Source organism: Betta splendens, chromosome 5, assembly GCF_900634795.4.
Source record: "Betta splendens chromosome 5, fBetSpl5.4, whole genome shotgun sequence".
NCBI lineage: Eukaryota > Metazoa > Chordata > Actinopteri > Anabantiformes > Osphronemidae > Betta > Betta splendens.
The window spans coordinates 16,855,114-16,869,559 of record NC_040885.2 but is presented as its reverse complement, the minus strand read 5'-3'; the positions used below and the strand labels follow the sequence as shown (position 1 = coordinate 16,869,559).

Genomic DNA, 14,446 nt, shown 5'->3' with positions numbered 1-14,446 from the left:
CACACACACACACACACACACACACACACACACACACACACACGTCTGCCGTGCTGCTTCATGACCGACAGACCGTGAAGAGAGACCTTTTTCTAATGAACACAATAAACGCCAGGGGAGACTGCTTCTGCTCCTGCTCCTGCTTCTGCTGGGGACCTTTTCTTTCTCCAGCAGTCACTCAGCTGCTGTTGTAGCACACCTCAATAAGCTCGGGTCAATTGCTTTGACCATATCACCTGCTGGCTGCAAGATTGCCCGCTATCATTTTAATGGATCGCTGCTCTAGATGCACTTTAATTATGCTCCGCCCTCGACACACACGGAGTTGCAGTCTTTTAGAATGGCTCAGGTGGACGTTGTAAAGAAACACTTTCCTCGTTTTTCCTTAAATCTACTGTACAAACACAGTTGTTGAACTGCCGATCTCAGGTTGCTCTCGCTGTGACAAAAGGACGAGCTGTGTCGGGGCCCTGAGCTGTAGCAGGTCATGATTCATGGCCCACAGCTCATACACTGGCACGTATGAGGTCAGACCCCAACACAAAACACACACAAGTAAAGACACGAACACAGAAGTTAATGTGTGTGCGCCTCCAGCCACCTGCTCTACATTGGCATCACAGACCAGCCTCTAGTAGCGCACATCAATCACCGTGGCAACCCCATCTGTCTGCCAGCATCAGCACCACGCTGGACGAAATACAGGAGGTCGCTGCTCTGCACTTGGCCGCTCCGCTCCATCTACTCCCTCTGACCCGGCCGTAAAACCGCTGGGAAACGCCTCAGTCTCACCAGCTAAACTGTCTCCCCTCAGAAATAGTGGCTCATTTGCTTTTATAGTGAGCCGCTCTGTTTTTGTTGTTGGAGCCACTGCAGGGTAACGTCAGCTCAAGAGCCAATAACGTATTTTATTTATAAGCCCAGCAAGTTCACAGCGAGACGCTCTGGATATTTGATTTTAATAATGCTGCCATTGTGTACAAGATCTACAGCCTCCCTTCACACGCCGCCTTACTGGACTTATTTAATGCCGCGCCACCAATGATAAGTCAACTGTAAAAAGACAGGGGTCTGGTTTATGGGATGTGATGTCTAATGAATCCTGGAGGCTTTTACATGTAGTAGAGCGGCCAACGGAGGGGGCGCCGTGTAAGAGCTCTCAAGTGTCTCCGCAGAAATGTAGTGTTTTATCGAAGACAGACAGTGACAGGGCAGGATGTGTGGATCACCGCAGACCATCACTCCACCCTGAACAATGCTCCGCCAGCATTCGGCCGCGGCCGCGCCGCAGAGTGGGTCCGTGCCAGGGCTGCGTGCTGGCGGCAGAGCTCTAATGGGTGAGTGACGGCACAGTTGGCTTTTTGTGTGGGGAGGAAGCGCCGGCGTCGGGCAGCAGCCTGCGTGGTGGCGATACGGCGAGCGGCTGCCGGATCACAAAGAGCGATTCACAGGGTTTACGCGTGCGCGACAGCGCGCTTTTAGGACTTTATTTACGCACTGCATCTGTGCATGACACACTCGACCCGAGTTTTGGTTTTAGTTAAACTCACGATGATTGAAGCAGCCTCTTCCGTTCTACGAACTGTAACCGTGTGCCGGAATTGAGATTTAAAGTTGGGCTCGATTACTCACGCTACTTATAATGTTCTTGAATCCCACACGCCGAAAATACAAACACGGAGGCTGAGCTGGAAGCACAGACCGCGTCTCGTCTTCGTGACTGCGCAACCTTGAGCATTTGAGGCCCGCGAAGCTCCACAGTGAGTCTGAAATATTCCGAAGGTGTGAATTGGACTTTTAAAGTGATTCCGCGCCGGGAAGTGATAAATGAGGCCGTGTGACACGCAGCACCCCAGGGACAATCACTCGCTTAATTGCAGAGAGCCATATCTGTGCTGGCATGTCGGAACCAGAGCAGTGTTGATTACACAATGTACCAAATGCAATCATGTGACACACAGATTCTTATCTTGGCGCTTTAGTATTAATTATAGCAGCAGATTTCATTACATACCTCAAATACACTTAAAGCAAGGCCTAGCGTAAGCCGTCCCTGCTGCATTCACTGCACTGTGACCCCTGTTGACTTTCTAATTCTGCGTGTAGTGGTGTCCTCTACTTGTCATTTCCCTTGAAATTGAAAGAAGCTGTGCTAATGCGGTGCTGGCTGGATGAAGAGAGGAGGCGGCGCGTGGACGAGGAGGGGCCTGTGGCCGGAGTGCTGCCTGGCATGGGAGGACGGCGCTGATCCGCCTTCCTCTGATCCCCTCACTCTAATTTTGTCTTCCCACCACAGAGCGGGCCCAGCCCCGGTCCCGGATCCATTATGCATGGATGAGCTTTATTGCATTATGTTTTTTTAGGCTAACACACTTAGCAAGCTTGTAGCATGCGCATCCACTCTCCACCAACTCTGTGAATAATTCAAGGCCGGGGCATTAGGCTTGGAATAGAGGAGCTTAATCAAAGGCTACAGCTTTCAGTGCGGCTCACCGCCGCCCCATTGGCAGTTGTAACCTCCAGTGTGGCACAACAGAGAAAGTCGAATCATTACACTGGAGGTGGCCTTTAGAGACATGTGTAAGAGATCGCAATGCACCCCAGAAATCTTCCATCCAGCAAATAGGCGAACTTTTATTTTGGCGGTATTTAGGTCCTAACAGCAGTTTAGCGCCATTATTTGTTTACGACCGGGCCCAAAGGTTTGCTGGCACACTTTGTCACATGAATTTAAAGTTGCATTTTCTTATTCCCTGTTTAGAGGGAAACGCTCTCTTCCACCAGCACCTGTCTGTTGCCTGACACCTCGGTCGGTAGCGTGTAGAGCTCTCAGGCTCTGAGCAGTACTGGTGCAGTGTTTTGCTGTGGGAACAGGAAATTCTCACTTCAAAATAAAGTAGAAGGTGTCAATAATCTTACTCATTCATGGTCTCCTGACCAGTCTCTACTACCCCTACTGTATGTAGGGGTAGTAGACACCTACTGTATGTGTTATATGTAGCCTGTGTGCACATGCTCTGTTTATGTGTGGCTTCCTCCCGTTCCTCCTCATCCTCTTCCTCTCTTCATTCTTATTCCTCCATACATCCCTCCTGCTTCCTCGCGTCCTCCCCCTTTCTTCCCTGCGTTTTGCATCCAGGCTTCCCTCGGGGACTAATCCTGTTGGAAACGTTTCAGGGAAAGCGGATTATCTGTCGGAGCGGCACGATTTTTGGAGAAAGTTCACTCACACATGATTAAATTAATCATTGTCCTCCAAAACCCCTTAAGGTCTTTCCTTGTGGATACTGGTGGAGATAAATAACCGTCCTCAAACAGCATAATTCAGCTCTAATTGATTTAGGGTGGCGCGTGTTCTCTTTAGGTGTCAGAGTGGGCCGTGGAGTCAGTGGGTATCAGAGCTCTGCTGGAAAAGCCTGTGTAGGCTTTTAATCTGGCAGTTTGCAGGTTGATACGAAATCTTTGACAGCTTGATTGATCAGCGTGTTTTTATCCCTCGTTAGATTGAAGGTGTGTGAAGGGTGAAGGTGGCCCCTGCGTGCTTTTGTTACAGACCCGGACTAAGGCTTCACTTCATGCTTTTATAATTTATATAGAGGTGTCAGTGTGCGTCACCCTCCTCTGCTGAGGAGTGTGTGTGTGTGTGTGTGTGTGTGTGTGTGTGTGTGTGTGTGTGTGTGTGTGTGTGCGTGTGCGTGTGCGTGTGCGTGTGCGTGTGCGTGTGCGTGGGCGTGGGCGTGTGCGTGTGCGTGTGCGTGTGCGTGTGTGTGTGGCCAGCAGGCAGTTGTTGGTTCGTAGTTTATAGCCCATGAGGAGCAGTGTGGTCAATGGAGCTTCATAGGTGAGTGGGATAAAACGTGACCTTGAGATGATGCTCAACTTCCCACGTCCTCGCCTGCAGCCGTGCCTCTCAGCCTCCTCGGTTCTGCTGCGCTCGCTGCTCGCTGTCGCCGCTTAACGGGGACATCCCACAGATGAGAAGCCCTAAAAGTCGCCATGGCCTAAGTGCTTTCATTGAAGGCAATGAAAAAATTCCCTTTCAAAGAAAATAATTACAGCTAGTTCTTCAGGGGGGCATGTAACAGTAGTGTTTATGGAGGATAATTACTATGAAGAGCAATTACTCTACAGCAACAATTGGTAGCTTTACCCCACATGAGTATGGGATTAGAGCTCTGATCATCCTGGGTGTCGCGCCCTTGTCTGGGTGTGATTATTGGAAAGGTCCGAGGTTTGGAGCCAGCCTTTTCTGTCTGCATCACAGCTACTGTACAGGACGAGGAAGAGGCCGGCTACGGGTTTAACACCGTTTGTTAAGAGCTACTCGTAATATGTTGACGTGATACAGGTGCGTCCACGCTGTGCGTCTTCATGGTTTCCTGCTGCCGTACAGGTTGCTGTCTGACAAATGGCAGCTCCTAACGTCGTTAGCCCGCGTCTGCGGAGATTCGTCACGTTACATCATGATCCACTTGCTTAGCAGACATCCTGCCTGAAATGCCTTTCAGGTTTGACTAGTCGGGTCTGTCTCTTACGCAATTTGTCTGCAGGAAAGATGTGGTCTCTATTTTTTTTTCCTTTTTTTATAATCCTGCTTTCAGCTTCACGCACATACCTGAGGTTGTCTGTCTTCCAGAATCAATGTAACTGTTGCAGATTTCACTGGACTGCAGAGAAGGGATTCAGAGCGGCGGATCTGCTGTTGAAACTGGGCTGTGTGCAAATACTGTAGAAAAGATGGATCTCAGTCTGAAAATGCATCGCTTCAACATCACACGGGATGGAAACTGATAGAATAGGTTCAGTTATCATTCTGCTTCAAAATGAGTGGATAATAGATGGAATATGCGTTTTGTTCTGTTTTTTGGTTTTACATCTAAATATTCATGCAGCGCAGCCTATGCACCATTTGAAATGTCCTGAAAAAGAAAGCAATCAACTGGGAGCTGGGGGCAACGTACACGACGCGCGAGTCGACTGAAAAACAACTGAGGAATTGTAAGAGCTGTGAACAGGAACCTAAAAATAACGGTGACATCACCAACCATCTCCAGGAGCAGGAGCGAAGGCCTCAGAGGTCTTCGTCAACAGGGCTGCAGATGCCACTCGCTCACTCAGTTCTGTACGTGATTGCAATTTCGCATTGAGCCGCGCACTTCTTCAGCAACGTCTAATCAATCGATGGGAACGAAGATCAAACTGATGAAAAGGCCGAGTTTTCATTTCACCATTCAAACTACAAGCTTGTGTGTGAATCTTAGGGAGAACTCTGCTTCTGGACCAGTCTCACTGAACATTATTTGTACAGCGCTAGAACCATGTCATCTGCTGCGGAGGAGATTGAAATGAGGAGCCTCATCTCTGCTCCAGTACTTTTGATCATGTAAAACCATGTGAACGATCTGATGAAGACACAGACATATGTACAGTTTGTATTTATGTAGTGGGACTGGTGTATAAACATTAGCATTCTGTAATAATTCTCTATATAATACTTTGATGTGTGTAAATGATACACATCACATATGAGTATGGGGTCGTGGGTTGGATAAGTCTGACTTACTTTGTTCAAGCATGTACTAGGCAAATTAAAAGCTGGTTAGCATTTTCTTGCATATGTGTGAAATAGTGTGTGTTGGTATATAAACTGCTTTACAAGTTTGAATAAATAATATAGAAATAGAATAGTGTATATGTCTAATAGTTTATCCATTCCAGAATGGGTTTTTATAATTCACTACCTCGTGCTCGTGTCGTCTCACCAGTTCAGAATGGATTCATTTCAATTTGGTTTAATTCCTGGAAACTTAAAAGTCTTTCATATTTTGTAAGTGAGTGACACTTGTCCTTGAATTTGCTATCAATGAAATGATGGGTATTGCATAAAAGCTGTTGATCAAAGATGATTTTTCTTTAGAAACGTGAAATAAATAGGAAAACATAATGAATAAATCACTTAGAGGATTTCATACGGTTGATTGAGTGTATGAACGGTTAATGGTAGATGCTTGAATGGAGTGTGGACTTTAATGATCACTCACAGAAGACTAATTCATCAGCCCAATATCTGCAGGCGGCTGTTAGCTTTAGCTTTAGCGTTAGCGCTAACATTAGCGCCCGTCTGAGCCGAGCCTCTTAACTGACGTCCTCACGGCTCTGAAGCAGATCAGTCTCATTCTGAGCGTGTCGGTACATGAATGTCGTCTGCTCCCCTTTTGTTGTGTTATGAACAGGTCGCAGCACACACCTGAGCCACGTTGTCATGGGGTTGTCATGAGCACCGACAACATCCGCAACCACCACTAACGGCTTCTCCTCGCGTGTTATTTCCTCTCCGTTCAACTCCAGGCTGCACTGACTCAGTCTTCATCCCGTCCTGACAGTGTGCGTGTGTGTGTGTGTGTGTGTGTGTGTGTGTGTGTGTGTGTGTGTGTGTGTGTGTGTGTGTGTGTGTGTGTGTGCGTGCGTGCGTGCGTGCGTGCGTGCGTGCGTGCGTGCGTGCGTGCGTGCGTGCGTGCGCGTGCGTGCGTGCGCGTGCACGTGCGTGTGCGTGTGTGAGTGAACTTTCCCTCAGGCCACACATGTCAAATCTCACCCTCCATGTTTGTCTCCATTGACTTCTCGCCCAGTAAAAGCCTCCTCGGCCTCGGACTCCTCTCTTCTCCGGCTTCTCTCCCCCCTTCGTCCTTCTCCTCTTTCGTCTCCCGAGCTGAGCAGCCGATTTCCTCGTGAAATCTCTCGTCTGTCGCTTGAGACCCATGACGTACAGTTAAGCACAGAGACGAGAGCCACCTTTTTCACTTTCTGCTTTTATTCTTTTATTCATTTGTCTGGTTGCAACTATGGTTCATGAAGCCATAATATTTTACTAAATGACTCAATTCACAGTTCAAGTTGATGGAATCAAATAAATGAACAGTGTTTTAAACACTTCTCCCTCCTGATCCTAAATGATGTCTCAACACAACGTCCTGCTCTGAGCTCCAGCGCCTCCGACCTGTACACGTAAACAGACACATTCCAGCTGTGCGGCTGTTGTTTCCAGAGCCGCCGACACACACTTTAAACCTCGGCACCCAAACCCTGCGACGCCTCACACTCCCTCCACCTTCTGCCAATTAGCAGCGCAGCCAATGTGCTTCCCGCCGCCTCCTCGGCTGCAGCAGCTGCAGCAGCTGCAGCAGCTGCAGCAGCTGGAGCGACGCGGCCTCGTGAACCTGCTGTTTATCCCCAACTTCACGCCGCAAACACGCCTCTGCAGCCTCTGCAGCCTCTGCAGCGCGGCTCCTTCACCTGCCGTGAACCCCCTGTGCGTCCGGCAGCTCCGCGCGGTCTGAGTGTGTTTGTGCGTCTCATCGTTAGCGCTCCCGCTTTGCCCTCGTCGAACCGTCGCTGCTGCACATGCTCAGTTTGACCTCTAGGATCTTCTTCATCGCAGGGAGGCGTTCACCAAATAGCTGTGTTGCATTTTTGATGCCGTCCCGGTGTCAGAGCTGATAAAAGGTGTGCGTCCTGTCATAAACACCACAGGGACATTTTGTACTGTCTTCTTTATTACTTCCATTGTAGTAAATGGCTCTCTGGCTGCTCTCCGTCAGCAGGATTAGAGCCGAGGATTAAGAATCTGCGCGGTGAGCGGGTGGGTGTGCAGCGAGTCGGGCGAATTATTGGAACTGCTATCATTATCCTCTGGATTTCTCATCATGAACTTCTCACCTCAGTGCTTCTTGCTCTGCGCCGCGCGTGGTGAACGGGCCCAGCTGCAGACCATTAAACGTACAGATGTTCAAAGACTTTCACTTTTTTCAGGGAGTTGGCTGAATTAATGCAGCACCTGGGCCTCCTCCTCAACAAGGAGGGGAGATGTTTAACCAAATTAGTTTAGAAAGCGCAGTGTGACGTTCACATCCTCAGACAGTGATCAGCAGAAGTTGTTTTGCTCTGGATTCAAACTGGGCTCTTTGTTGGGGAGTCCTGGGTTTTGTTGTGCGTCCAGTTTGATGATTGCTGTGAATGCGAGGCCTTGAACTGGACTCTGGTACTGGTTCAGCCGCATGTCGTTTACCGCATGTCACACGTGCTGCTGTGATGCTGTGGTGGCAGTCGGCTGTGTGTGTGTGTGTGTGTGTGTGTGTGTGTGTGTGTGTGTGTGTGTGTGTGTGTGTGTGTGTGTGTGTGTGTGTGTGTGGGTGCACGTACGAGGTGCCGTACGTGAGCATCGTGCACTCTCAGCACAAAGCTCTTTCATAAGACGCCCGTGGCCTCCGGACGCTCTCTGCTCGGCCAACAATGAAGCGCTGCCGGTGTGGCGTTTCAGGCCGCGCGGACGCGGCACAACTCTGCCTTCCGCCGGAAGCCGCGACCATAAAAGAGAAAGCGCGAGAGCAGCGTTTCGCCCCCGAGAGTCGAATTAGGCAGCGAGCTGCAACTTTTGTTCGCCGCCGACGAGCCGCGCGTCCAGATGGACTCGTCCTTGAGCCCGGACCTTGGGAAGCTCCTTTTAACGACGGCGTTCTATATTCATCCACAGAATAGATGAGTGGAGGGGCCGCGTGACACACACATCGCTCATCGCTGCCGAGGAGCGCGCGCACGCACGCGCCATCGCGCTCCCGTTCGCTCTCTGAAATCTGTCGAGGCGTCTGACGACTGGAGGGGCGTCTGTCTGAAGACAAGGAGGCCGGCGCATCTCATCACCACGGCAACAATTACGGCTCTATTTCAAGCTTATCTCCGCTCGGCGCGCGTGCGGTGGAATTAATAACATGAGGCGCCGCCGTCGATCTGTCAGTCACTTAAACACCCCACACACAGAGAGAGATGTTCCAGATGCTCGGCTCTAATGGACACGTCGTAGTTGGGCTCCTCTCTCGCTGAGACGATGGCTTCATGGCCCGTATTTCTCTCAACGCTGCCTAATGGCTGCCTCGATCAATGGCAGCGGCGCAGGCGATGCTCGACAGCCATCTTGGGCTCGGGATGGGGCTCTGCGGTCGCAGTAATGCACAGGTTGTGGCGCGTTTAAAGCTGGTTCTGCTGCGCCGTGTTCCCGGTGCCTCGCGGTGGCGTTTTAAAGGGAGTAACAGACTGCCGTTAGGTCTGAGGCGGTGGGAGATTAGGAGGCAGGTTCTCCTGGTGTTCCTGCCTGGCTGAGCGTGTTGCTCGGCTTCTACCTCATTTCAGCAGCTAATACGTTCCTGTTCCCACTGTTTTCTCCCACCTCAATAATTGAATATATCTGGAGTTCTTGCTCCGCAAAAAAAAAAAAACACGACTTCACTTTTATGGAGACACGCTTTGACAACAAGCTTGGGATTAGACGGGCCCTCCCACAAGCCGAGAACAACAGGGCTCACTTAAATCACACTCGTTCCTGGGTACGACTCGGGAAGTGGTTTCTATCCAGCGCAGGCCGTGTTTGCATGCATTTGTGCCACATGTAGTTTTGCAGATAAAACCGAGGAACGGAGTGAATAAGAAATGAATGTTGGCGGCGCCGCTGCTTTCCAGTGCGCTGGGTGGCATCCTGAAACATCTGAGTGCGGATAAAAGGCTGAATGGGTCCGATTCATTTTGTGAACAATGAACCAGAGTTGTGATGCGAGCGAGGCTGACTCAGATTTATTCAGAGAGCAACATGTAAAGAAGGAGGTGGGAAGATTTTTATACGAGACGAAACATTTGGTGACGCTTATCAATCAAACACACGAGACAACTATCGGAGGAGGTTGGAGTCAAACGTCTAACGTTTCTCCAGAAGGTCACCTTCCTCCACGGTTACAGGCCTGTTTCCAGCTAATGAGCTGACGGAAGAGTGAGAGGTTCAGGGTTCAGGAACGCGGATGGCGCTGCCTTGTTTTGAGGACGTGTTGCTGGAGCCAGATGCTAAGTCGAATGCATCGGATGCAAAGCGTGTGGTTTGTGGGGCTGTGAACTAATTCTCCAGCTGTTTCGTTCCGCTCAGATCACATTAATGATGGAACAGGGGCTCGGGCCCTTAGACTGCTCATCAAAGAGCGAGCGGAAGACGGGACAAATGAAAGGCCTAAAACTGGAGTCTGACGACTCCCGGAACAAAAAGAACGCGAAATGCAGCGCGAAATGGAGCGGCGGCATGACTCAGCACCTGCAGGGCAGCTCGCTGCCTCTCACCACCTCTGACGCTCGCATCCTCCTCGCCTCCGTCTCCCTGGGACCAGGGCTCCGACTCTCCCCTCACATTATCACAGTGGGTCTGGCGCTCCCGCTGTCAGAGCTCTTGTTAATCTCCTCCCCGCGGGCTCAACCTCACCCTCCGGTTCCGCTGACTTGGACCGTTCTCCGCTCACATTGGGAGCAAGGTCGTCCCTCCGTCGTCTGCGTGGACGGAGAGGAGGGGGAGGAGGGGGAGGAGGTGCAGAGCATATGGTTAGTTAACTTTAATGCGAAGGCAGATGTCTGCGTGCGCTCGTGAGAGCGGTGAACTGGAAACGCGTCGTTCTCCAGCTCCATCATTCGCCGGAGCGTTTGTAGGTTTTATTGTCGGGAGGCTGCAGCTCCAGCTTATGCACATGTGGCTGAGGCAGCGTTTTCATCAATGCCTTTAATAAGACAAGCACGTAAATATTTAATTTTAAGGAAACACATGCATGATGCAGCACACATCTGCACAGGAAGCGTCTCTCTGACCACAGAAGACTCGGCCTTGGAATCCTTCATTTGCTGAAGCCGTGCCAGAATCAAAAACACAAATCTAATCACCTTTTCTCCATGTTTTTGTCTCCCCCTCTTTTTTTTGTTCATCCCTTTAAGCCGCTTATGCCAGACCTCCATCCCAGTGCGGGCACGCTGCTAAAGTGAGGTGAAATGAAGTGTGTGGAAAGAGGTTTGGGCGTGTGAGACCGCTGCCTGTTTAACTTTGCATAGCTCTGCAGCCAGCCAGCCGAGCAGACGCACTGCAAACGCAGCCACACACTGCTCCATCACACAAGCTGCTCCGCTCCGCTAATGCGCAACCCTCCAGCCGGAGCAACGCTCCACGCGCCGCTTATATAAGTGAAGAGAAAGAGTGTGACAGCGCGGCGTGAGGTGTGAGATTATAAGCCAGGTTCATGGCGCAGCGCTCGTCCTCAGCAGAGGCAGTGAGACGCCCCTTGATCCCAGCCTCACATGCAGCCGCCTGAACAGAGCAGAGGCCCCGCTGCAGACTCGCCCGGGGCCATGATGTCCCCTAAAAGTCGCCACAAGGAGCTGCAAGGTTGGAGCGGGAGGAGGAGGAGGAGGAGGAGGTGCTGTCAGCACAGGAGCGTGACCAGGAGCCCAGAGGTCCTGCAGGCGTTGGGGTGTTAGAGAAGCACGTTTGACGTGAGCGACACATGAAGAGGGTGCAGGTGACCTGTCACATATCTCACATGACGGATGGCGAGGGAGGAGTGGTGGTGGTGGGGGGGGGGGGGGGGGGGGGGGGACGATGTTGTGTTCGCCTGTCTGGAAGTAGAGCACGGGAGAGAGGAATCTTAAAGTGTAAGAAACACCCCGGGATAAAAGTCGGAGGATGCAGAGAAAAGCAGAAGAGCCCGGATCCTGCGTGTGTCGTCCTGAGGAGCGCTCCGGTGGCCCAGCGTCAGTGAACGCACCCTTATTAGAGGACCGGCCTCTGGGACGACGCCCTCCAACCAAATGGAGCAGCGGATCCCACAGATGTGCAGAAAAAATGAAAGGCACACTTTACCCGTATTAGTTCAACACTTTGGGAAACTTTTCTGCTTAGTTTTCTTCACAAGGCAGACGTGATGCTAACGAGCTGCTGGTACGAGCTCTTCACATTCCATTTCATTTCCATTTCTTAGACTCCACCGGTGTTGTTGCAACCTTGACTTCATTCACTCTAGTCTCATCAGACAACTTTCAATTTGTTTATGGCATCAGGTTGAAAAAAGCAAACGCCGATTTAATGAATAAAAGAAAATAGATTTTTAATGATGCAAACTCGAATTAAAACCTTCTCTGTGACTTCTGGGAAATTCAGAGAACAACAGGCTGATTTCAAAGTAGATGAGGCAAAGTGAGGGAAAGTTGGAGCACCACCAAACCATAAATTAGCTGCAGCGCAGAGTGACTCTAATGAAGTAAACATCATTACGGAGGTGGAGTCTTCGTTGTCTTATTGCTGATCAGGATCTCAGCGCTGAAGTCAGACGCGCGTAATCGTTTTGTTTTCTCGCAGCAACACGTTGGTTCAGCACATCGCGGCGCAGACGCCGGCGTGCGCTGGTGTGGAGCGCGGGCTCCGTCTGGAGCCTGGAGCGCTGACGCGACTGGACGCTGAGCGCGGCGCCGGCCGGAGCGAGGATCAGCAGCCGCGAGGAGGACGGGCCGACGGCGCGGCCGTGACCTTGCTCTCTTTATTCCAACACATCCGCTGGTTGGGCTCACGCGAAGAGGACGAGGCGGTTAATTAAAAACGAGCGTTCATGTAGAGGACGCTGGGAAAATGTGAGAAATGTGAAGAAACCCTGGTTTGGATGGAAATTCTTGCCTCGTGGATGGTTCTGATCAGCGCGGCGTGTTCCTCTGCTTTCTGGGCGTCAGTGAATACTGAGGCCGGCTGCAGTCACAGCGTCTCTGCAGGAGAGCGCCCTGACGTGACAGCCGCGCTGAGCGCCTCTGACAGGGAGCCGGGCCACGGACCGCACGGCGCCGACCCGCTCTGGCGCGATGCGTTCCCCCGTGAGGGAACGCATCGCGGACGCGGCCTCATTCCCACAAACGTGAGGCGTTCGACCCTCAATGAAGAGATGATGTGTTGATGCGGTTTGATGTGGTTTGCTTACGTTTAATGAGATCAGAAGGGCTGACGTTTACATGTACAGCCCGGTACGACGTGCGAATCCTCAGTGGGCTCCACAGACACGCGACATCAAGGAGCCGTGACCCACTGTGAGCTTTCAAAGAATCAGCTAAAAAGGAAGCGCTTGAGAAAGAACGAACAAAAAGAGACCTCAGGGAGAGAAGCTCCACTCAGAAACGCAAGAAAGACTGACGCAGATAAGGGTTCGTCCCCACTTGTTCTCACTGTACCAGTTTGCATGTTACTGTACGTGGTCGTTTTGGCTCATCTTTAAACGGAACCTTCCATCACATTTCAGGATTTGCTCCGTGTCTAAATTAACTGCGTCACGTTGAGTTTTGCTTTGGGGTCAACGCGAAAGGTCGCCTCATTTATTCTTCCTGGCTCTGCTGAACCGTCCTCGGAGCCCTCGCTGTCTCCGGGCGTCGGACGTGCGTGTTCAAATTTGCCACGTTTTCCCCGTCGTTCCCACGAGCCGGAGCGGAATATGAGCAGGAATCCCATTCTGGGGCAATTTGGAGATGCGGTTGGCAGATTGGACCTCGGCTCCCCGGCCCGGCTCTGTTTGCCTGTGGGACCAGCTGTGATGCAGCCCTCTTTGGAGAGGCAGACGGAGAACATTCAACCTTTATTCTGAAAAGCCAGGCCCGCCGGGACGGCGGCTCCTAAAGCAGCGTCAGATGGCGGCGAGGCCTGTGGACATGAGGGGCATTTTGATGTGCGTCAACAACAGACTCCCGAAACTCGCAGAGTTTGGAGCACAAATAGCAGCAACGCGGCGCTGTCACAATAACGGTTTGCGTCGCGAGCTGAGGAGGAAAAGAGGATTTGTGGCTCGTGGAGGCTGGAATATTCCCAGAGCTCATCACTATTCTATCAGCGCTCGTGGTGGAGCACATCTAGCCTCGATTAGCACATACTGTACGTCTGCAGCAGCACGATCCCATCTTTAGTCCTGCTTATTGGGACTCGGAGCCGCGGAGCAGAATTACAGTAGGTTTGTGAGGCAGAAATGGGAGACAGCGATTACGCGTGTCTGTAGCGGAGCTCTTTCAAAGCTGCGCTCCCTCTTCTGTCAGACGAGACACACACACACAAGATGTCTTCCTGTTTTCCAAACTCCTCATCATGCGCTTTCACAGAGAAACTTTTTTTTTTCCCCCCACGCTCGTGTGACGACTCTGAAGTCTTCCTCCGCCTCAAACTTTGCATGAACTTCCTTTGTTTTTACAAAGGCTTCTGGGAGTTTGGAGCAAAGGCGAGCGCCTCTCTTTCTGATTGTCGCGTGGAAATCTCTGGCGCCTCCGTCTCGACGCCGTGGAAAAGTTTCTGCGCGTGCGATTGTTGTAACTGTAAAGACAATCAAGCGGCAGCGCGGCGCTCGTCGTCTGTCACTTTGGATCAGATTTGTCACATGAATCAGACAGTGATGACAGTCGGTGCGGTTTGTCTGAGGTTTATTTACCCAACAAACTTTACATATCGGAAAAATGGTCCGAAAATCTCCCCTTTCCCTCTCTGGGACAGAACACACTGCATTTTTGCGTTTTTCTCAACCTGTTCATGAATGTTATGTGTGTTGAACCTCCCCGTCCTCCCAGCGACAGACTTCTTAGG

The 14,446-nt window shown here is 51.2% G+C and overlaps 1 protein-coding gene across 4 annotated transcripts in view; it reads left to right on the top strand.

The window, feature by feature from the left end:
* LOC114855269 (membrane-associated guanylate kinase, WW and PDZ domain-containing protein 3) overlaps positions 1 to 14,446 on the top strand; it is a 79,724-nt gene that overhangs the window by 36,630 nt on the left and 28,648 nt on the right. The window lies entirely within an intron of this gene.